Source organism: Triturus cristatus, chromosome 3_2 (genome assembly GCF_964204655.1).
Source record: "Triturus cristatus chromosome 3_2, aTriCri1.1, whole genome shotgun sequence".
Classification (NCBI taxonomy): Eukaryota; Metazoa; Chordata; class Amphibia; order Caudata; family Salamandridae; genus Triturus; species Triturus cristatus.
This window is the reverse complement of record NC_140584.1, coordinates 669,559,089-669,581,910: the sequence shown is the minus strand read 5'-3', so window position 1 is coordinate 669,581,910 and position 22,822 is coordinate 669,559,089. Positions and strand designations below refer to the sequence as shown.

General features: G+C 44.5%; 1 protein-coding gene across 1 annotated transcript in view; it reads left to right on the top strand.

Annotated features, from left to right (window-relative positions):
* Positions 1-7,397: 7,397 nt before the first annotated feature.
* Positions 7,398-22,822, top strand: part of DBR1 (debranching RNA lariats 1) — a 77,814-nt gene continuing 62,389 nt past the window's right edge. Inside the window, exon 1 of the mRNA XM_085648671.1 lies at positions 7,398-7,826. The gene's annotated coding sequence lies outside the window, so the exon portion shown is untranslated. The remainder of the gene's footprint in view (positions 7,827-22,822) is intronic.

Here is a 22,822-nt window from a genome sequence, read left to right as displayed (position 1 = left end):
TATTTAGTTGTAATCAAAGATCACTTCACCAAATGGCCTGAAGTTGAAATTACTAACAAACCGGATGCACAAAGTATAGTAAAATTTATGGATGAAACTTTTGCACGAGAAGGCCTTCCAAAACAAATTATAAGCGACAATGGTGCGCAGTTCACGTCTGATTTGTTTAAAAACTACATTCTCAGACATAACATCAAACATAGGACAACATCAGTCTACCATCCCGCAGGAAATGGTGCTGTCGAAAGATTTAACAGGGTTCTAAAGGGCACCATCAAGCTTGCAATCAATAGTAACCTCAACTGGAAGCAAGAAATTTTCAGAACGGTGTGGGCGTACAGAATAACACCTTGTGAAACGACGGGACATAGTCCTTTTGAACTAATGCGGGGTAGGACACCGCTTTCTAGAGATAATGTTGGCTGGATTAAAGCAGCAAAAAGGGTACATTGGTCTACAAGACATGTCAAGGAGAAACTTACACAATTCCAACTCAACTCTAAGGAAAACTACGACAACAAACATGGATGTAAATATGTGGAACTCAAGGTAGGAGACATGGTCAAAGTAAGGAGAAGTGGGCATGTCGGCAAGACACAGAACAGGTACACCACTCCCTTGTCAGTGCAAAATGTGTTTTGCAATTCAGCACTCCTGAGTGATGGTAGAGTATGGCACTTCTCCGCTCTTTCAGCGTACAAAAATACTAGGAAGGGAAAGGAAGACTCCGTATCCATGGAGAACCCCCCTCCTACTACCAAAAGCAAAAGGGCGACCATTTACTCTTCAGACTGTGAGTCCGACTACGAGCTCCCTACATCATCGACACCGTCTGTGAGCAGCCAATCAAGATCCATCCTTACGCCTGCTACAGGAACTAACGATCAACCAAGCACTACGAGAACCAGGCGCATGTTGCCACCTACGCCGTCAAGTGAAACTTCACCGCAAATTAGCAGGAGCCGGGCTGGAAGGTTGTTGGGTCCACCGGTCAAACTAAAAGACTATGTATGTGAGTGATTGTCTCAGTGTCTTGGGATGAACTCTTACTAACTTTATTTGGTTACTGTGTTCTTATTCGCAAAGGAGAAAGAAGTGTTACGTTTTACACATGTCCATCTTGGGACACCGTTCATGCTACGCGTTCAAGTGTCCCTGCGTGGACACCATACCCCCAGTGAGGTCACCAGCTGTTGACTGTCCGATGACAGTTAACAGCTGATCGCCGAACTGACATGACGTTCTTAGCTCCAGCTTCTGTAGGAGCATGCATTGGCGTATGTGATTTAAAGAACTTATTGAAGCTACTTCGAGTCGGAGTTCTTAACAAGTGCTGTCACACACTCTGAGGGGCTTGCGAGCTACTGGACTCCCTGCTCAGCCCCGTCGGCCTACAGCTACGACGGCCTACTGACAAGCAGGTAGTGAACACAATTAAGATGCATTAAGTGACAGGATAGCGCATTAGATTTGATAAGTAAAAAATTAGGGGCACGCCGTGTCCTGTTGATCCGCCCACTTCGACCACTTGCTGCATCCCCTAGCAGCTCCTCGTGACCGACAAGTTACATACCAGCGTCTCCTGTCCTCTAACTGGGCCTTTCAAGGGATGAACTTCTGGGCCTGGTGTAAAATTAGGATAAATGAGGTACAGAGGGTAAACTTAGTAAAGAGGTTTATTTAATAACACCTCAGCCATCAGACCAAGAATCCAACTGACCCACTAAGAACTCCCTTCCACAAACAGTGTTCTACATTCTAAAGAATGTACATGATGTAAGAGAAAGGAGGAAGACATCACACACCTCCCTTCTATTATCAAGAAAATGACAAATTCAATACATGCTAAAAATACAAAATTCTCTTTGACACAAAAGTAGTTACAGAATAACTTAACTAACAAAGTCTTTTAAATGCGAAGGAAAAATAGACCTCCGTCCACTCCTCCTTGGTACACAACACAGATTAGAATGGTTGACATCAGCATTAATAACACTATCATGTGATACACCTGGAAATGACTTGAGAAGTACAACACGATTTAAATTCCAAATTCTCCCATCTTGTAATTTCACAGCATTTTTTAAACATTTAACAACTCGGAAAGGCTTAGTACATTTGGACCAAGACATTGTTCCCACCGGTGCTTTAACTCTAACAAAGTCTCCTACCTTAACATGGAACATCTTAACATTCTTCCTTTTGTCATAGTTTATTTTGTTTTTTCCTTGTATTTTTTTCTCTCTCTCTCGCCAAGTACCAATTCTATTATCTTTGATACCTTTACCCCAAATCATCCAACCTGGGCTTAACTTCGTATTTGGAGTCCTCTCTTTAAACAGTTCAAAAGGTGATTTACCAGTAGAAGTGTGAGGAGAGAATCGATGAGCTAAAATACACTTCTGTAACTCCTCCTTCCAACACGAGTTCACTCTTGACAACTGAATATTTTCCTTTATCACTCTGTTGAACCTCTCAACTGTGCCATTTGTTTCTAGATGATAAACCAAGCATTTCTTATGTTTAATCCCACATGACTCCAAAAACATCTCCATCTGTTTTGAACAAAATTGAGGACCATTGTCCGTCAAAAAACTTTTAGGAAAACCTTCCCTTCTGAAAATATCTTTCAAAAATGAAATTACACTGCTAGAAGTCACATCAGACACACTTCACACCTCTACCCACCTAGAATACAAATCAATCAAAACTAACAAATAAGGTGTGGTGTGCTCTCCAGCGAGTGGACCCACAATGTCCATTGCAACCTCCTCCCAAGGAGCATTGGGTAAAGTTCGACAAACCATAGGCAAAGTTCTTGGAGACAGTACTTTATCACTAACTTTACATAGTAGACATTCTCGCACCTCACGTTCAACTTCCAAATCCATACCAGGCCTCCAAAAACTATATCTTAACCTCTCCTTGGTTTTTACTATCCCAAGGTGACCTTGATGAGCCTCCTCTACCAACCTCTTCCTCAAAGACTTAGGAGAAATTAACTTATCACCTCTCAAAAGAACACCATTGTCCACTGACAATTCATTTGCAATCATACGCCAGACTTTAGCTAACGACTTGTCACCACTGTTCCCTGACTGACACATATCAATAACTTTCATCAACTCAGAGTCATTCTTTAATTCCTCTTTCCACTCCTCTTCACTCACAGTTTCACTAGTTATTTCACACACCCTTATACCATTGTCAAATTCTCCTTCACAATTTTGATCTTCATCAGCTTTACCAACCAAACGAGATAAACAATCCGCTGTTATGTTCTCCACCCCTGGAAGGTGTTCAACCACAAAGTCAAAATCCTGCACACCAATTACCCAACGTCTTATCCTAGAAGAGATAAAACCCAGACCTTTCTTTTCAAACACCTCTTTTAAAGGTTTATGATCTGTACACACCTTGAAACTAGTCCCCCAAATAAAATTCATAAATTTATTCAGAGCCCAGTAGATAGCTAATGCCTCTTTCTCTATAACCGAATAGTCAATTTCCGCATCTCTCAAACTCCTAGATGCACATGCAATTAACTGTTCTTTTCCATCTCTATATTGTTTAAGAATTGCTCCCAAACCTTTCGAACTAGCATCAGTTACCACCATTGTCTCTTCACCTGGAAGAAATGCCTGTAACTTTGGTGCATCTTTCAAATTCAATTTCAATTCTTCAAATTCTTTTTGGCATTCATCTGACCAAATAAATTATTTATTCTTTATCAGCAATTCCCTCATTGAAAATGACTTACTTGACAAGTTATTAATGAATTTTCCATAAAACTCCACCATCCCTAAAAAGGAAACTAGTTCTTCTTTGTTTATTGGAGCACCCAAATTCACAATGGTATCTACCAACTCTTTTTTAGGAATCACACCCATAGAAGTAATACAATGACCCAGATAGTTCACTTCATTTACCGAGAATTTACATTTCTCATACTTTAACGTTAGGCCTGCATTCTCCAGTTTCTTCAAAACATGTTCCAGTCTTAAATCATGTTCTTTTTGATTTGCACCAAAAATTAATAAATCATCTTGGTAACATTTTACCCCTTTTATGCCTTTTAAGATTGAAGACATTATTCTCTAGAAAACAGAGGCTGCACTTACCAAACCAAATGGCATTCTCCTATATTTGAACGCACCCATAGGAGTGATAAAAGATGTTAAAATCTGTGAATTTTCAGTAAGCTCAATTTGGTGATAAGCTTGTGTAAGATCCAGTGTCGTGAAAAATTGAGCACCATCTAAAGTAGACATAATTTGATCTATATTGGGTAAAGGAACTTTATCCACAACCACCTCTTTATTCAGTGAGCGAAGATCAATGCAAAGCCTAATCGCACCATTAGGTTTGTTGGCAACGACTACCGGAGCCAACCACTCAGACGCTTCTACTTGAGTGATCATACCTTGTTTTAACAACTTATCTAATTCATGTTCCACTTTTTCTTGTAAAGCTACAGGTATTCTTCTTACTTTAGCTATAGAAGGTTGTGCTCCACTCTTACGTTTATAGCCTCTCAAACACCCTAACTTGTCTTTAAATAAATTTGGACATTTTCCCACAACATCAATCTTGTCACCTACATCTAACTCTTGAATCTGAACCTGGGTTTCAGCATTTGGATTAAGCGTGACACCTAACAACCGTTGATGTGGCCAGCTCAATAAAACATCTCCTTTGTTTGCTACATACACTTTACCTAAAATCAATTTGTTTTCCATCTTAATGGTAGCCTTGAAATAACAAAGCATTTTTATGGGTTGACCACCATAACCACCTGGACTTACATCCGTTTTGTGTAAAGAATTTTTCCTTCGAAAGCACTTGTAGAAAATGTCTTTATCAATAATGGTCAAATGTGAACAAGAATCAAATTTCATTTCTAAATCAACTCCATCAATTTTTACTTTACCCACAGGATGTTGATTTGAAACATCTTTGTTAATTTGACAAATTACTTCTTTTACTACTTTATTTTGAAACTTTTTCTGCTTGGTTTTGCAGAATTTCATAAAATGACCTTTTTTCCCACAAGCATGGCAACTAACATTCATCGCTGGACATTTTTTATAATTTGCTTTATGACCAGTCATACCACATCGAATACACACAAACCAGGTATCCGCACCTTCTTCTTTTTTTTCCTCACTTAAAGAAACAGAGAATTTACCTTCCTTCACCACACACACATCTTTTTGCACATCTTCCGTAGGATTTTCTACTTTAGTTTTCTCATTTTTCAACTCCATTACACACTTTAACATGTGCTCTACTCTTTTAGCAATAGAAATTACCTCTTCTAAAGCCGGTTCATCCTTAAGCCACAACTCTTCCCTTATTTTCTCTTCACTGCATTTCCGAACAAGTTGATCTCTTATTCGTTCTTCATTTAGCCCCCCAAACTTACAGGTTTAAGCAAGCTTTCTTAAAGCTGTTACAAAATCTTCCACTGATTCATCCTTACCTTGAGCCCTTAAACCAAAATGATATCTCTCCATAATGGTGCTAGTCCTGGGCAAATAGTGTTTGTCTAATTGTAAAATGCAAATTTCATATTCATTTAAACCCCTCTGTTCTTCATTCGTTAAATCTGGTAAGTTCTCCAACACCTCCTGACCTTCACCACCTAAACAATGCAAAAGTAAGGAGTGTTTCCTTTCCGCACTTAAATTGGTCCCACATACTCTTGCATAGTGCACAAATATTTTCTTCCATTTACTCCACTTCACTAATGGTTCACCTGGACTAGGTAGAAAAAACGCCGGGGAGTTACATTTTGCATTTTGAATGTATGTATAAACACACTGCTAAACCCCACTATACTCAGAGTTTTTATATAAAAAACTATAATGCAGAGACCTCCAATGTTACACTTGTCTCACATGTACTGATTCACCTTTTATAAATTCTGCTTATAATGCTCCCATCATGAATTCTTCCACTTATAAATATATATAACATGTGTATATATATATATATATATTTATACATAAGACATTAAAATATTGTTCACTCAAAGTACTACTTCACTTTTCCCTTTGAAAAGATTTAAAATCCTTTGAAATATACTCCTTTCAATGTCAAACCTTAAACTGCAACTGCTGACCTCCAGATACAGATTAGTCGTTTCACACAGTAATGTGACTAACACGCATTAATCACTGTCGACTGTTTTTCCTGCAAAGACTCGTTCTCCTTTGTTTGTTTTGACACGCTGACACGTGGTCAAATGACGCGCGTCGATCACCGAATCCAAACGCAGAATTCTACTGCGTCACCATTTGCTTCTTGCCTCCCAACTGCACGGAGCTCCGGACTCGCCAACAACACTAAACCAGACCTCCCTCGATTTAGTCTCGGCTCGCCAACTCGCAGCAAAGCCTTTTAGCCCGTACCAAACAAACAGCACGATTATTCTGGCCAGCACCAACAGCACGATTATTCCTGCTAGCACAATGAATCCTGCCCCTCGTCACACTTTTAAGGTATGCAATTCCTGCTGCTGGGGAAACTCGAAACGGGCTTCCCTTTTAAAATTCAGCCGCTGGAGAGGAATATTTAACCTTTCACGAAACGCTTTAATGTTTAACTTGCACATATGATGTTCTCTAGTCCACCTGATTTCTCCGGAAAGCAACTTTCTTATAAGTTATATTAAATAACTACGTTAAGCTTCCCTCAATCAGATTAATATTATCGCGCGCAGAATACTCTTTATATAAAACAGTATCTTGACCATCTGTTATGTCAAAACGTTCCGCAAAGCTTTAAAACTCGATGAACAGTTTCTTTCCGGTCTTTAAATCTTCCGCTGAATCGGAAAGTCACAGCCGCTGATGTTGAGGTGTATCCTTCACTCTTCCTTTTTCATCCCATCAATCGTCGCCAATGTAAAAGTAGGATAAATGAGGTACAAAGGGTAAACTTAGTAAGGAGGTTTATTTAATAACACCTCAGCCATCAGACCAAGAATCCAACTGACCCACCAAGAACTCCCTTCCACAAACAGTGTTCTACATTCTAAAGAATGTACATGATGTAAGAGAAAGGAGGAGGACATCACACCTGGTCCATGCAGCGTGCCGCGGTGGCACATTGTTTCACAGGCTGGTTAACTCTCCACAATTCACTGGTAGTGGTGGTAACGCTGCCACGGGAGCTTCAAAATGAATGACAAATGACATCGTGCACTTGCGGAAAATGACACGCATGCGCACTAAAACACCAGACCTTCGGGGAGCTTAAAAATACATGGGGCAGATTTACAAGCGTCACTTTTCCCATGTTAAGAGTGAGTGACGCAAGGGGCTTATAAATCTGCCCCACATGTATTTAGGACAAAGAGCAACCTGCGCATGCGTTTGCTGATAAGCATGCGCACAAACGAGGGGGCAAGCACATCCAGACGGGGAGCTGGAAACGATAGAACACCTGGCTACTTAAAGCCCCGCCCTTACTCGAAATGGGCTAAAGCTTACACTGACGCGCAGTCTCATTAGCGAGAAATCGAACGGTTTATATCATAGAAGGCAATTATTTTCTTTACAGCCAATGGCCACCTCGGAATTCTACGCGAGCACTATGAGTGGCTGAGATGTAGACATGCTCCAATCTTAGAGTAGCTTGCACAGTACGGTATCCTGGCATCCTGTTAGACGGTTGAAATAAGTATGTGTTGAGCTTTGCGATTGGCTGTTTGTAACCCGGAAGTACTGCAAGCTGGAAGAATTCAACAACGACGGAGGAGTGATTTTAATTCGCACGCGACAGAAATGTGCTGGAGGATGGCTGATTTTAGTCTGTGGACGGTAGGATGATTTATTAAGCCCTAAAATTATTTTACCATCCACTTTTCATCTTCAGAGATATTTTGCTTGTTTGGCCTAGCGGCACGCATTTATCATTGTACAGCGTTCTAAGAAGTCTCTAGATAGCGTGACGTGTTTATCTGATTATTTGGTAATTAAGGTGAATTTAATTTTAAAATAACCCCCCCCCGAGCAGTTATGAAGTTGTTTAATCTTATTTTCCTAATATATCTGTTTATTTTACCATAGATCATCCCTGTGACCGGGGATAGATCTATAAAGTACACCATTCCACGATTTAGCCAGACTAACAAACATGTTGTTAGACCACTTTTCCATCACAGAAGTTGCTGCCGTACTGCAAACCAGAGCTAGATGTTCGTGCTCGTGTACAATTTTTATTAATTTTATTTATTTCATTGTATTTTTATATAGCGCGGACTTTACCCGAAGGTGTCGGAGCGCTATGCAATAGAACCAGTTACGTTACAAGAGAGAAATGTTACAAAATAAAACGTTACAAAAATAAATAGGAGACTAGAAGAGGTAGGGTAAAACCATAGAAGGCAAGAACACAATATCAAACACAGCAAGCAAGGGTGAGGAATGTACAAGAAAAAAATATTACAAATTTACAATGATGAACGAACTTCCTATAGGGGTCTGAGAATTAAAGTATTAATTCTGAAAGTGTCTTTGGAAGAGAAGAGATTTGAGGTCAGCTTTGAAGATCCGGGTAGAGGTGGTGGCACGGAGTAATGGAGGAAGCGAGTAATTGCATTCGTAAAATAGGTTGTAGGGGTTAGCTAGTCTTGAGATGAGTTTTCCTTAATGCCATGAAGATGCGCCACTTTTGCTCTCTTGTTCTTGCCTGCATGAGGGTTGTGAACCTTAAAATAGGATTTGGTTTCTGGATTAAAACACTACTGGAATTGCCCAATAGCAGGTTCATGGATTCTTAGCAGAACGTATAATTAAGTTTATTTCCACATCGCATTCTTCTTTGGTTTCATCGTTACTTCTTTAAATGCAAGATAGGACAAATGCAGTAAATAATAAGTTGCACTTTTCTAAGAGTTAAAAAGGCTTTTGACACTGGCTTTTATTGAGAATTAATAATGTAATTGTTTAACCTCTTGACTTGGCTGAAAAACCCTATACACAATAGAAAGTCCCAGAAACCACAGATCAAAACTGTTGGACTTGGCCCTTTTTGCAGGGTCATCCCTGAACTTTTTGCCTTTCTCCTAGCCTTTTTTTCTGACATGGTGTTGGTGGTTTTAGGCCTCTGGGCACTTTAGTACTGCTGTTCAGTGTAAAGTGCATGCGCTCTCTGTGTTACATTTGGTAAGATATGCCTACACCTGTTTGGCATATTTAATTTACCTGTCAGTCCCTTGTAAAGTGGGATCTCATATACCCAGGGCTGGTAAATTAAAAGGTACTGGTGGGCTTGCAGCGCTGATTGCGCCACCCACCAAAGTAGCCTTTCAAACCTATCTCAGGCCCCTGCCGGGCCTGTGTGCGCAGTCTCACTGCCGCTGTGGAGTGGCACCTAAAGTGTGTGCCATATCTGTGACCCCCCCCCCCCCCTTTCCTGTATGTCAGTCACCCCTAAGGTAGGCCCTAGCTAGCCCTATGGGCAGGGTGCATTGTAGGTAAAAGATAGAACATGTACCTTAAGTGTGTGACATGTCCTGATAGTGTCATACAGCCATTTTGGTTTCTCACTACTGTAGGGCTGTCCTCCCATAGGAATGCATTGGGGATTCCCTGATAAGGGTTTCAGTGGTAATTCCTGATATGAGAGGAGCAGCGTGGTCAAGTTTAGTATATTTGGAATTGTCATAAATGCTGCGCAATGGTGTGTGCAGATTTATTATAACTATTTTAGAAATGCCACTGTTAGAGGTTGGCATTTCTGTGTGCTATGTGTCTGCCTGCCTGATGTGAATTGCATGCCTGGCTTTTGAGTGACAGGGGCTGGGAGGTGTGTGTGGCTCCAGGAGGGGCAGGATGAGTCAGCACTAGGCTGAATGGGACATTGCATTGGGAGTAGTGGGAGGAGTAATCCCCTGACCCTGAATAGGTCTGTGCCTAGCCTGTACAATGCTGGGTCTGTCCCCTATGGTGTGTCTGATCACCGAGCCACCATCTGACAAAGGGGAAGAGGAGCCTGGTAAACAAAGTGCTCCAATTCCCCCTGAACCAGTTGCATCTGGTTCCCCCCAGCCCCGCACTGCAGAGAAAGGAGTAGAAGTATAGGGGCTGTGACCCCATGTTGGTGTGCTGTTCCTGACTTGCTGGGTCTTGCTGCTGCTGGAGACCCAGGAGGAACCGCCACAAGGGCTTGCCTCCCTGCTAGAGGGCCCTGTGTGCTTTCCTCCTTGGGCCCAGCCATGCTCCATGAACCTTCAGGACTTTTTGGACATCTAGCGCCTTGTAAGTGCTATATTTAAATTGCTGGCAGAGGAGAGGAGTGGGTGTTGGCAGCGTGAGACTGCAAGCGAAACTCGACGGGTGGGATTCCCCCCCTGTGCAACGCTGGTAAAGCAGGAGCCCACCCTGCGTTTTTAAGGATCCTAACCCACTTTATGGATAATTTTGGCGGGTGCCTACCCCACTTTGTGCGTAAGTTAAAGGCGGGTGCCCACCCCGTTTATGCTGACAACGAACGGGTGCCCACCCCGCTAAGATGCTTGTTTAGCTGGTGCCCACCCCGCTTTGGGTACCTCTGATCAGCGGGTGCCCATCCCGCATTGTGGCTGAAAAGGAGCAGCCGCCAAGAGGAATCGCCCGGCCGCTTCTGGACCCGACCCGGAAGTCAGGCAGGACGAGCTGGACTATGGGCGGGGCCTCGTCGGAGGAGGCTGAAGACTCGTGTGGAGGCGGAAGTCTTGTGGCCTGAGAGGGGTTCCTGTGAGCTGTTGGGAGCCCCAGTGCAAGAAAATAAGCTGAAGGCAGGTGGGAGCCCACCCGCCTGCGTGCATGCTGCTAGTGCGGCCGGATTCGAGGCGGGGCTCCCGAGAGACGGAGAGAGCCCAGCGTGTGGAGGAAGTCTGACGGCAGCAGAGGGGAGAGACCGAGGCACGTTGTCTGTGCCTGCCCCCGCCGCGGTGGAAGAGTCCAGCAGAGCCGTCCCGGTGAGTGAGCGCTTTGCCCTGCAGATTATTGGTACCGGTGTCTGTTCTGGTCACAGCTACCCCGCCTGACAGTGGGCAGCTGCAACGATGGGCCCATTTTTTTTTTTAAGAGTCCCAGCGAGGGACTCGCGGCCAGGTGGTGCCTGCGCCATTTCCCGTGGGGGCAAATTATGTTGACAGTCTCAGGGTGGGGCTCCCCCAAGGCACATTGTCGGTGCCTGGAGCCCTTGGATGCTCCCGAGGGTCCTGAGGTGCCCGTGCCCATTTGGCCACATTTGTTTTATAGAGTCCCAGTCAGGCTCTCAGGGCACAGTCAGCGCCCACGTTTTGCTTCACAGCAATTAGCGGCAGCTGCAGCGTTTAGGCCATCATTTCTTTGGTGGCATTTTGGATGAGACAGGAGTGAGATACATTCCTGCCCCAGCGCAATTGCGCACTTTGAGATTCTGCTGCCTTGGCAGCCAGCCCTGACATGGACATAGGGCATTTCATTTGTGCCCTCTGAGAAGGCCAGTTGGCCAGGGGGACTGTTAGGTGGATAGGGCGCCAGGCCCTAATGTGATTTATGTGGTGCGCAGGAAATGTGATTTGTGCACCGTGATTTATGCCTCTAATGTGGGTTAGGATTATGAGGTTTTGCATACTGTGTTTATGTTTGAGGTTATTCTCCACTACGATTTATCCCTAATGTGATTTATGATTGGGAGGTTATGGTCTAGTATGTTTAGGCTTATGAGGTTGGCGCAAAATGTATTTTACGCCTGATGTGATGCTGATTGCATTATATTCTGCAACATTAATCATATTCTGCAGAGTATAGTGTTTTGCCAGTCATTACTGGTTGTGTTCTACATTTATTATTTGTGCTTGTGATGGTTCTAACAGTGGCCCTGTCATGTGTATATAATCCTGTAAGTACTGCCTCGTGCCAGTTGGCACAGAGTATATTGTGTGATTACTATTCTGATGTGTGTATGATAATACAAAGGCTAGTTTTAGGTCTCGCCTAGGAAGCGCTTGCGCTGTCTCGTTGAGACATGCCATATGTACTATAGCAGGGAGACTTTGTTTCAGCTCCGCCCATCTATTGGATTGGCTTACATCCTAAATGCTGCATTCTGTATGGTTTTCAGCTTCCTAGTCCCTCCCCATGACAGCCATGTCGTCATTTGTGTCCTTCCATGGCTCTCAGCCCCTTTACGGCCCAGACTAATTTTCCCCATCTTTTCCCCTCCATCACGCAGTCCCTGACTTCTTGCCCCCCCCTCCCTCCACCCCTGGAGCGCGAGGGCTCAGATCCGGTTCCGCTGCTGTCATGGCAGAGACAGCACCTGTTCTGCTTTGTGGGCCGGCCCGAGCAGGAAGCTGCATAGGAAGAGTGCCTCTCTGGTGGGCTGGGCTCAGTGAGTGGAGCCGTGCCGCCGGTCCCCTGTCTACCGCGGCTAAGGCCATACGGCCCAGTTCAGGGGCTCTGTTTAAACAGGAGACTTTGCTCCGTGCTGCACCCGAACCCGCCTAAGTCCAGAAGAGGTATCCAATGCAGGGACTGCTTGTTGGGTCGAGCTAGCGTGCAGGCGCTGCTCTGGTTTTAGTTTCCTGTTTCCCCGATCCCTTTGTGTGCCAACCCCCCCCCCCCCCCTGTTGTCCGTGCCTTCTCCCGCCCATTGGGATGCCTGCAACACCAAAGCAGCCTGGGGGAGGGGGTAAGCCCCGGGCGGGGCCTACCCCCATGTCACGAGCTGCTGTTTCACTCACTCAGCCGGTTCTCACTTGTATCAGCCTACCGGTTGTCCCTCTGGGTGGCTTGCAGCTGCAGTGCTTTAAGGGAATCTGGCGCGAAGCGCCGACCTGCCCTGCACATTGCGCATGCCAATTCTGCCTCCTGGAGCCCTAGCAGCTGTTCTTTGGGTTCAGCAGAGGGAAGAAACCACGGCCAGACTCCAGGAACTGCAGCAGTGAGTCTGTGGCAGGATGAATATACTGGATTTAGGGTACATTTGTAGAAACCAGTCTAAAAGACATCCGCTATCTTGGCTTTGTTGGCCTTGCCCCCTCTTGTACGGGGACAGCTTCATTTGTTAGAAAAGATTAGAGTGCCTTCATTTTTTCTGGGGCGGGCTGGTTACCTTCTTCTCTAAAGTTATTTTCTGGAAATGGCTGTCTTCTAGGAAATCACTTTAGAACATTTGAAGCATGATGTCAAACAGTGGGCGTCTGCGAAAAACATATTGGCGTTCTAATAATCCATGTAGTATTGTAAACCTCATCTCCCCGGCCAATCGCCACAGGGCCGTGCTGGATTGGTTGGAAGACACTGAGGTAATATAAAAAAACAGTGCCAGCGGTCATAGTGGTTTGTTAAATGAAGAAAAGGTGAAAGTAAATACGGTGAGGAAACGAGAGAACAAATGTTGTTGGGCAGGCAAGCACTCACGTCTACGCTTTGTTTGAATACAAACGTCCTACATGTTACGTCTCATGCTTTATCCTTAGACCCATTTACTTATTTCACTTTCCAAGTGATGCTGTGCAACTTCAAAAAGAAGTCACAAGGGTATAATTTCTAGATTTTTGTTATTATTTATCGCTGTGTGGCATTGTCGGTCCATATACAACTAGACTAGATATGTTTTTAGTTTATCTTTCACATCAAAGGACTGTCGGAGGCGTTCTTTCGGGAGTCACGTAAGAGAAACTTCTGTCCAACAGGAAACTGGCACAATTTTGTCCCCGCCCCTTCACCCTTCCTATCGCCCTCCTTGTATGAACGTCGACGCTCACATACGGAAATAGACTTTTCCGATGCAGCAGAAGCTCGGCAACCAAGGAAGCGCCAGCACAGGCAATGACTTGCGAGCATGTGGTCTCCATGGTTTCCTGGAAATGCGTGCATCTGCGTACGACCATTTAGTAGCACAGTTTACGTGGATCCTTAATAACTCTTCTGCCAACTGCCTTTGACGAGTGCAGGCAGTGCCGCCTTCGTTGGCACTATCAACTCTGCAGATATTCTCTGGCGGGGAGAAACTACAGCATGCCAATTTTCAGGGTCTTTTAGCTCTTGCTAAGGGGGTGAGTACACCTGTATTGTTCTACCCTTCATTGCCAGACTGATTGGCTGAAGTGTCCTTTAAGACCGCTTTAGAGAACTGCACCCCCCTGCCCCCCCCCCAACAATATCCTACATAATATACATGTATTAAGGTGTTTTTATCAATAGACTTTATCCACTGTGCTGTTGAATTGTCAGTCACATTTTGCTTCCGCCCACCATTGAATTAATGATTGCGTCAGTTAATTAAAATTGGTTAAAAAAATACATAAAATACTAAAATAGCGTAACCGCATTCAATCATAGTGCATGCACTATTCTGACAATGTAAGGTGCTGGACCGTGTGCGTCCAAAGATAGATAAGTCAATTTATTAGGTGTTCCAAGTAAGATATATATCCATTCAAAATATGGACAACTCAATCAAGTCTTATCGTCATTTGGGCCAAATTACCCAAGCTGTTTGCACACTTAATGGCAACTAGCATATTACTAAGGGCTAGTTTAATTCTTGATTAAAAGTACCGCCAACGATGTGCTTTTAGCTCCATGAAGGGAATTTACCCACATAGAAATTCTGCCTGTATAGTGAGTTTGTAATATGAGCAAATCTCCTCTCAGGGACAGGTTTGTTTGTGTTTCAGGGTGGGGCTGACTATACGTTGGCAAACACTCAGTTTGTAGTTATTCAGAAATGTTTTGAAGTTAAATTCCTCCCGAGAGCAGTGGTAGGTTTGCTAATTTTTTTGGGGTGGGGGGGGGGGAGGCGGGGTCAGCAACACAATTTATATGGTTGTAATGGTAGAGAGTGTCTAGTGGATCACTTAAATTATATTGCAATGCATATCTGCATCAGAAAGGCTCCACTATAAGCGGATACCTTCTAAGGCAAACGTGTTCTCATCAAAGTTGTATTGACTTTGTTGTGAGTTCATTTCAAGACTTTTTCAAAGGTACATGTATGAATTGCCCCATTGTGATCTGTTCTATTTTCTTCATCCCTGCTTCCTGGTGGAACCGCTACTGGCCAACCAGCTGCAAAAAAATGTGCTGCATGGCTAAATACTTATAAGGCCCCAAAGGCGAGACCGATTACATTGCAAATGCTTGTTTATATATAACCTTGTGTGGAGTTCCTTTTGTGGTGTGCCTAGTAAGTTGCTGCTGTGTGTGTGTTGCGCAAACGCTTTACACATTGCTTCTGGGATAAGCCTGACTGATCGTGCCAAGCTACCAAGGGGGAGAACAGAAGTAATCTTCAGCATGCAACTCCCTTGCCATGACTAGAGTGGTGGTTTCTGCCTGGCTTTGGTGCCAGCCTTAGCCAACCAGAGATCCCATTTCTACAAAAACGATCACAGAAACCATGAGAACTTACTTAGTGTCTGTATTTTATATATTCTATAATTTACTTGGAACTATATAAAGGTTTTGTTTCTAAACAATCATAGTGTAGTGCTCTTTTTTGTATTTTTTATTTCAGTACCCACTACTTTTCATAAGATAAAGGCCAGCCCATACTGTTGCCTTACGATGACCACCCAGGCTAGGGTTATTTTTGAAACCCCAAATGGAAACTTGGCAAAATCAACTGCCAATATAAAGATGGCAAGCGATTGCTTGTTTCAAAACTTTCTGCATTCGTCCTTGGATACGTTTCTATTTCTTTAAATAGAAGAGACAACCAATGCATTAATAAGTAGTAGTTCAATAGACTTGAGAGTTAAAGATGGTCATCCCAAAGATTTTAATTGAGAATGAATAATGTAAAAGAAAATGATGAATAGAATGCTGTATGTAATTGTTTAATCTTCAATTTTAAAAAGAACTGTCAGTTAAATTGGAATGTCATGGTAACGATTTCCAGTATACAACTTTTACCAACATGATAAAATGTAGGAATTCTGCTTTTATTGCATTAATAAAATGTATACTTTGAAACCGTAGGGAACCTAGGTCTTAAGCAGGTGTGTCCTATATAGGACCAGGTTAGCCAATTTTTGGAGCAACAAGCCGACATGCCTCTCGTTGCTGGACCTTTCACTGGCATTTGAGATGGTCTGCCATTCCATTCTTATCAATTGTTGGGCTGCGTTGTTGCCCATGCGTTAGCATTGTATTAAGTATTTTCTCTGGGCATCTCAAGGGTCACTGCCTTGGTTCTGCTCCAACAAAAGACTGAACAATGGATTCAACCCAGATCTCTTGACTTGGGATGAGTGGTTGAAAGGTTTCAGCACTCGGTACATCATCTTGTCTTTGCTGTGTTCGCCCTATGAGGCCAGGGGTATGCCCAGACGTAGGTCCCTTGCTCGCTGTGCCACTGGTTTCAAGCTAGCCTGGCTGATGTGGGAGATACCCAGAAACCAGTCCAAGATGCTTGTTTTCGCAATCAATCAGGAGAATTGTAAGCACGCTACTCACCCGTGAGTGTCTCAAGGCGCTGAGGGGAAAGGGAGTCTGCAGATCTGTTTAGCCGAAGAGCCAGGTCTTGAGGGTCTTCCTGAAGATGTTTATTGCCAGAGACCTAGCAGTGATTGCACTGATTTTAAATGGTCGCAGAACAAAGGAACTTTATTTATGTGGACTGAGCTTTAGTGTTCTAGGGTTTGAAACAGAATTCTATGGGATCAAGTCCCTAGTGAGAAAAAGTTTACTCTGTGATGGACTAGGGCGCTCGTTTTGTGGCAGTGTCCTTGGACATCTTGGGCACATTATGAAAGCTTCCATGGGAATGCATTCCTCCCATTACTTACCATTGGTCTTGTGGTTTGTAACTCGCAGCTTGCATTCTATTTACTGTCTTTATTTGTTTTAGACTGCCCTGTATGTCTATGTCCCTCCGATGGACCTTAGCCTATTAACTGTGTTCTTCTACGTGTGCAGGCCTTTAAATTTTGTTCTTATCTGGTCACATTTAATGTGCATTAAAAGACTGAGGTCAAATTTCAGGTTCTGTATTACGAGGGAGCTTGGTGTTTACCTTTTTTTTCTCTGACCTCAAGGTGCGGGGCTTTATCTGACAATCTGAGGGTGTTAGAGGTGGTAGCTTTTTTCCTTTGATTCTGTGTTGGTTTTCTCATCTTTTTCATTTGCTTTCCCTGCCTTTGCCGCAACGTCTGGGTTTTGCTAAAGCAGTGCCATTAATGGGTGCTGTGCTCTCTACAAATTTATTTCACTTACTTACTAAATGCTTTTTTCTAGCACGCAACAAAACTTAAATGTCTGTAAATGAAATGTATTTGCTGGAAACAAATATTTGAATATGATCAAAGCAAATCAGTACACTGGGTGATGCCATTTCCACACTTATTATTCGTGTGCTGTATAGTTTTATCAGTAAACTGTGTTTCTGTGCAAATGTAATGATCATTTCAATAAACATGTGTGGTCTGCATTGGCAGTGCACTACTCCACTCTGTTGTACTCTACGCCACTCTGCTGACCTCTACACCACTCTGCTCCTCTCTGCGATATTCTACTACCCTACTTCGCCAAGTCACTCTCACTCCACTATACGACACTCCACTCTATCCCACCTTACTTTGACATTCCACAGCACTCCACTCTACAGCACTATATGCCACGCCACTTTACTCAGCTCTACGCCTCTCCACTCTACATCACTCAACTCTGACACTCTACTCTATGCCACTCTGTTCCACTCTATGCCACTCTGCGACTTAAGTCTAGACTACTCTACGACTCTTGACACTTTGCTCCACTTCACAACACTCCAGTCTTTGACACTTTACTCCGTTCTTCGACACTCTGCACCCCTCTGCTATAAGACACTCTACGCCCTTCCACTCTTGGACACTTTGCTCCACGCCCCACCCCTTAGCAACACTCTAAGCACTAACGTTTGGCCATGCCGAATTGCAGCCACTCTGGTGGGCAACATGGCTAAAACACATTGGCAAAGCCATTAGCTCTTGGGCAGGTGAGTTATTTTGGCTTTGCTGCTGTTTCTGCCACTAGAGAAGGCATCATTAAATTATAGCTTCCTGTGGATCTGCAAAAAGTGAGACCGTGGTATCACAACCGGATTTGTTGCTGCATGTGTCCATTTAGTGGTTTGTTGTTTGTTTGTGGTCTAACTGGCAACCTATATTTTCTATTCCCCACCTTGATTGGACAGTGTCCTGAAAAAGGAAATTCAACCAGTTAGGATTATATGGTTCTACACATTATTATATATCTGAAGTTCGTGTAATTCTTAACTGTTGATAAATTTGATCTACTTTGCTAAATAATGGACACAAAAATTCGCGTATAAACTATCAAACAAAAAAATCAGTAAATATTCAGATGCTTTGTGAGATTAGGTAAGGTCATTACTGCTTCCATATCAGTAAAGAAGGTGATTAGGCTCTGGTGTTGCTTAACAAATGCACATGATGAATGGCTCATCGAAAGTGCTACTGTGTGTGTGTGTGTGTGTGTGTGTGTGTGTGTGTGTGTGTGTATATGTGTATGTATGTGTGTGTGTATATATATATATATATATATATATATATAGCTTGTGACCTCACATATCCCACCACTCAAGACATGTGCGTTGACTATATATATATATATATATATTTATTTTTATAAATCACAAAACTGTGATGCTTGGTTAGAAGCAACAGAATAAAAACTGAATCAAGCAGCTTGCTTTATTTCTACTGCAGTTTGCCATGTTCCCAGAGAGGAAGGTCTGCAGGCCACAAGAAAGTGTCTGCCTGGACGCCGGCGGCCCACGGGCCGTACATTTGAGTACCACTGCTGTACAGCATGAACCAAAGGCAATAGCGGAGACAAAAGTCTCACTGGGGAGACCAATTGGCTTTGCCGGTGCGTGTTGGGTCTCAGCACAATACTCCTGTGACTCTGAGCAAATCAGTTACCCCCTCCCCCATGTGTGACATAAGCTATCGCATACAGAAAGTAATTTCGTCCATATCTCAGTGTAAATACATTAAGAAGCATATAACATCTCTTGTCACAGACATCCTTTTCAAAGGAGAAATGGGCTTCTTTTAAGTGCATATGGCATATTAAAACATAGCTACAAAGGGCAGGATATTTAACAAGGATGCCAGGGAAGAAGAAAAAATAAAAGTAGTACCTCAGTCACAGAAGGACAGCAATCAAGCTGAAGCAATCATTACTTGGTCCATGATCCAGCCCAAAGAAGAGAAAGTGAAGCCAGCATGCGCTGGCTCATTACATGCCAGCAAATAAGAGTGACAGTGAAGCCAGCGAATGTTAAACAATGGGTGCACTGCAAGCCCCTCGTTGTATACAATATTCCACATAAGCGAGAGCACGTGTGCTGATATAGGCGAGACCTAAAAAGGCAGCGATTCCATTAGTTTATGAAATTTCTTTTTAAGTGGGTGAATACCAGTAAAAAAGATCACCTCAACCAAATGTGGGTGACTTGACAGATATGCGATTTGTTCAGCATGTGGTCAAAGGTTATGTCCGTTATCATGGGATTGGACCACAAATTGGCATGTGCTTAACTCTGCTGACACCGGCCTACTCCCCTAGACCTTCGCTGCAGATGGCAAAAATCAAAATACCCTGTTTTTGATTTTTAATTTTTGGTACAACTTGACTCCCCCAGCTCCAGACGTCCAGATACACTTAACTTTTCAACCCACTCGAGTCCAACCAGAGCCCTTCCTTAAATGTTAATTTCGCGAAAATGGCTGACCGATTAACACCAAATCACAACAAGCATTTACAATGCAATAGGTCTCGTAATAACATTATTTTGAGCTATTGGCATTGTAAAAGTCATTGGTTTTTTTTCCCCTTCGTGAAGCATTAATCAAATGGTGTAATGCAAAATGGCAATAGCTCACTTTGTTGTAACTGTAAAATCTATTGCCTTTGGTGTCAGTTTTGAACTGTGTTGGAGGCCTATTAAATGTTCTTCCCAGGTATGTACTGTTGCATGATGGTGTGTGGTGATCGGAGCTGGTCTTTTCTCAGATAGCGCCCTGGGCTAACCCAGCTTGGCTCCCCATCCTACTTGTCCTCTTTAATGGGCTGTGATTCAAACATTGTGAGGAGTAGAAAGGCGGTGAAGGGGGCAAGATTAAGGAGCTGCATGAAAAGAAAGAATGTGCGGATATGGGAGCCAGCAACCTTCAGGCACAGTGTTTAAACACACACTTCTGTGGATCCAGGTTGAAAGGAGACTATTGCACCCAGCACCTGTGCCCCTCTGCAGGTCGGTGCCCTGGGCATAGGGTCAGCTCGCACATGCCAAAGGCAAGCCCTGGTGGCGATGGGGAAGCTGAATGTTTTTCTGGTAAGGCTGATATCCCCTGAAAGTATTTATCTCTACAGTGCTGAATGTGTGGGAGGTGTGTGTCGAATATGCTGTGTTGGTTGTTGGCTTGTATTTATTTAGTTAGTGGTAAGAGGCACATTAACAACCACTATATTGCATATATCAGTTGTGTTGATAAGTGCAGAACTCAGTTTTCTGTGTTCTTTAGGAGCTGGCGTTAATAATGAGTGCTGTTCATTCCAGTAATAACTGTTTAAGGCACATCTCAGCTGTGGTTGGTCCCTGTGACCAGTTCCCTGAGCAGGGGTGGTTTTTCATGTATGTCAGTTTGTGTATCTATTTGGCACTGATAAGTTGACTGAATAGTCAGCCGTGAAGCTGCATTTGATCTTTCTTCAGATTCGTTATGCCCTTGTTAAGTGTGAAAACTTTTAGCTTGACACCGCCAGCACCCTATGGTTAATGTATTATTTAAGTTTTCTTAAATCTGTGCAGACACAGCTGGGCAGATGGTCATAGGATTAGAGTTGAGATCAGGGCCCCTCTGCTCGATTCAGTCTTTGAAGCCTTAATTGTTATTCTTATCCTCATGCCTATCTGAGTGTTAGCAGCCTGGCTTGCTTTAATCTTATTCAGATTTACCGTTCTACTCGATTGGCCATGCCTCATGCACACCTGAACCTAATTACGGATCTTTGACGGCACACGCGCGAGGTGGGGGACTGAGCTGGCTGCCACGCACTATGTGGAATATGCATGAGTTGGAGAAGGATGACACGCTGGTCTTCTCGCTAAGATTCCTTTGCCTCACTCCAGAACATTATACGCAATAAATTGTGCACCGGTTTTATAGCTTCCTGTTGTCGTAAAACACCGAACTATTTTTGAAGTATTGTTTCATTGGTCATTGATTTTGCCACCCCCTGGAGGTGGGGGGGGGGGGGGGGGGAGTAGCTATAAATTGTGCAGTAGATATTGAGGCAGTATGGTCCTATAGCTGTTTGGTTTTGCTATCAGAGCTATCCAGTCTGTGGAGGGCTGGGGGAGGACGTTTTTCTGGCCTGAACCAGGGGCCATGTCATTCTTTATACGACACTGCTAAAAGAAACCGCGATACACATTTGACAGGACGAGAGATATGTGTGCCAACCGACAAGATGGTGGGTCGAGTCCTCTGGGTCATTTTGTGGGTCAAAAATTGGAAACCATCCCAGCCAATATAAGTACTTCAAAGGTCACCTTTATGGCCATTTTACACAGGCAGCGGTTCGTGTTATCCCTCTCCCAACTGGCGTTTTGCTCCTGGGAACTCCTCTTGTTGTTTGGGGGAGGGGTGAACGCATCAGAGCTCAATACACTGCTGATGCCAACTCCAAGCGCTTGGCACTTCACTGCACACCAGACATCATGGAACGTGGGGCTCCTTGGCATCATCCCTGGTGGCCAGTGGTGGCCTTGGTTTGTATCCGCTCAACTCTGCCTTCTCTGCCTGTCCTCATCTGTACCCCCTGCTCGCCGCTCTGTTCTGTGCCCCATTGCATGATTCTGTGCCCCGTTTTACTCTGCTGTAGCCCCCTTTTACTCTGTACCCCGTTTTTCTCTGCTGCCCCCGTCTTATTGTGTGCCCCGTTTTTCTCTGCTGCTGCCCCTTCTTATTGTGTGCCCCGTTTTCTCTGCTGTTGCCCCCTTTTTATTGTGTGCCCCGTTTTACTCTGCTGTTGCCCCCTTCTTTTTGTGTGCCCTGTTTGTCTCTGCTTTCGCCCCCTTGATTCTGTCCCCTTCCTGAGATTGCCCCCCGCTGCTTCCCTGCCGCTGCTTCCCCTGCGGCCCGCCCCCTCCGCGGCCATTCGCTGCCCCTGCTAAACACACCTCCCGCCTCCCAGCTGCTCCTCCCTCCCCTCCTCCCCATATATGGCGGCCGCTGCGCGGTGAGGAAAGCGACCCTTGACCTTCCGGTAGGTCGCTCCCGCCCCACCTTCCCACCCCCCCCCCCCCCGCTGCAGCTCCGCCTGCACCCCCGCTGTAGTGTCCTGATCGCTGAAGTCTAGGCCCTCCACCACCCGCAGACTGTCACCTGCGCCTCATCCCTGGTGGCCAGTGGTGGCCTTGGTTTGTATCCGCTCAACTCTGCCTTCTCTGCCTGTCCTCCTCTGCGCCCCCCTGCCCCCGCTCTTTTCTGTATCCCATTGCTTGATTCTGTGCCCCGTTTTACTCTGCTGTAGCCCCCTTTTACTCTGTACCCCGTTTTTCTCTGCTGCTGCCCCCTTCTTATTGTGTGCCCTGTTTTTCTCTGCTGTCGCCCCCTTGATTCTGTCCCCTTCCCGACCTGAGATGGCACCGCTTCCCTGCCCCACCCGCTGCTTTCCCTGCGGCCCCGCCCCCTCCGCGCCCATTCGCTGCCCCTGCTAAACACACCTCCCCAGCTGCTCCTCCCTCTCCTCCTCCCCATATATGGCGGCCGCTGTGCAGCCGCGCAGCGGGCACGCCGCTGGTGCGCCTGGACCGCACC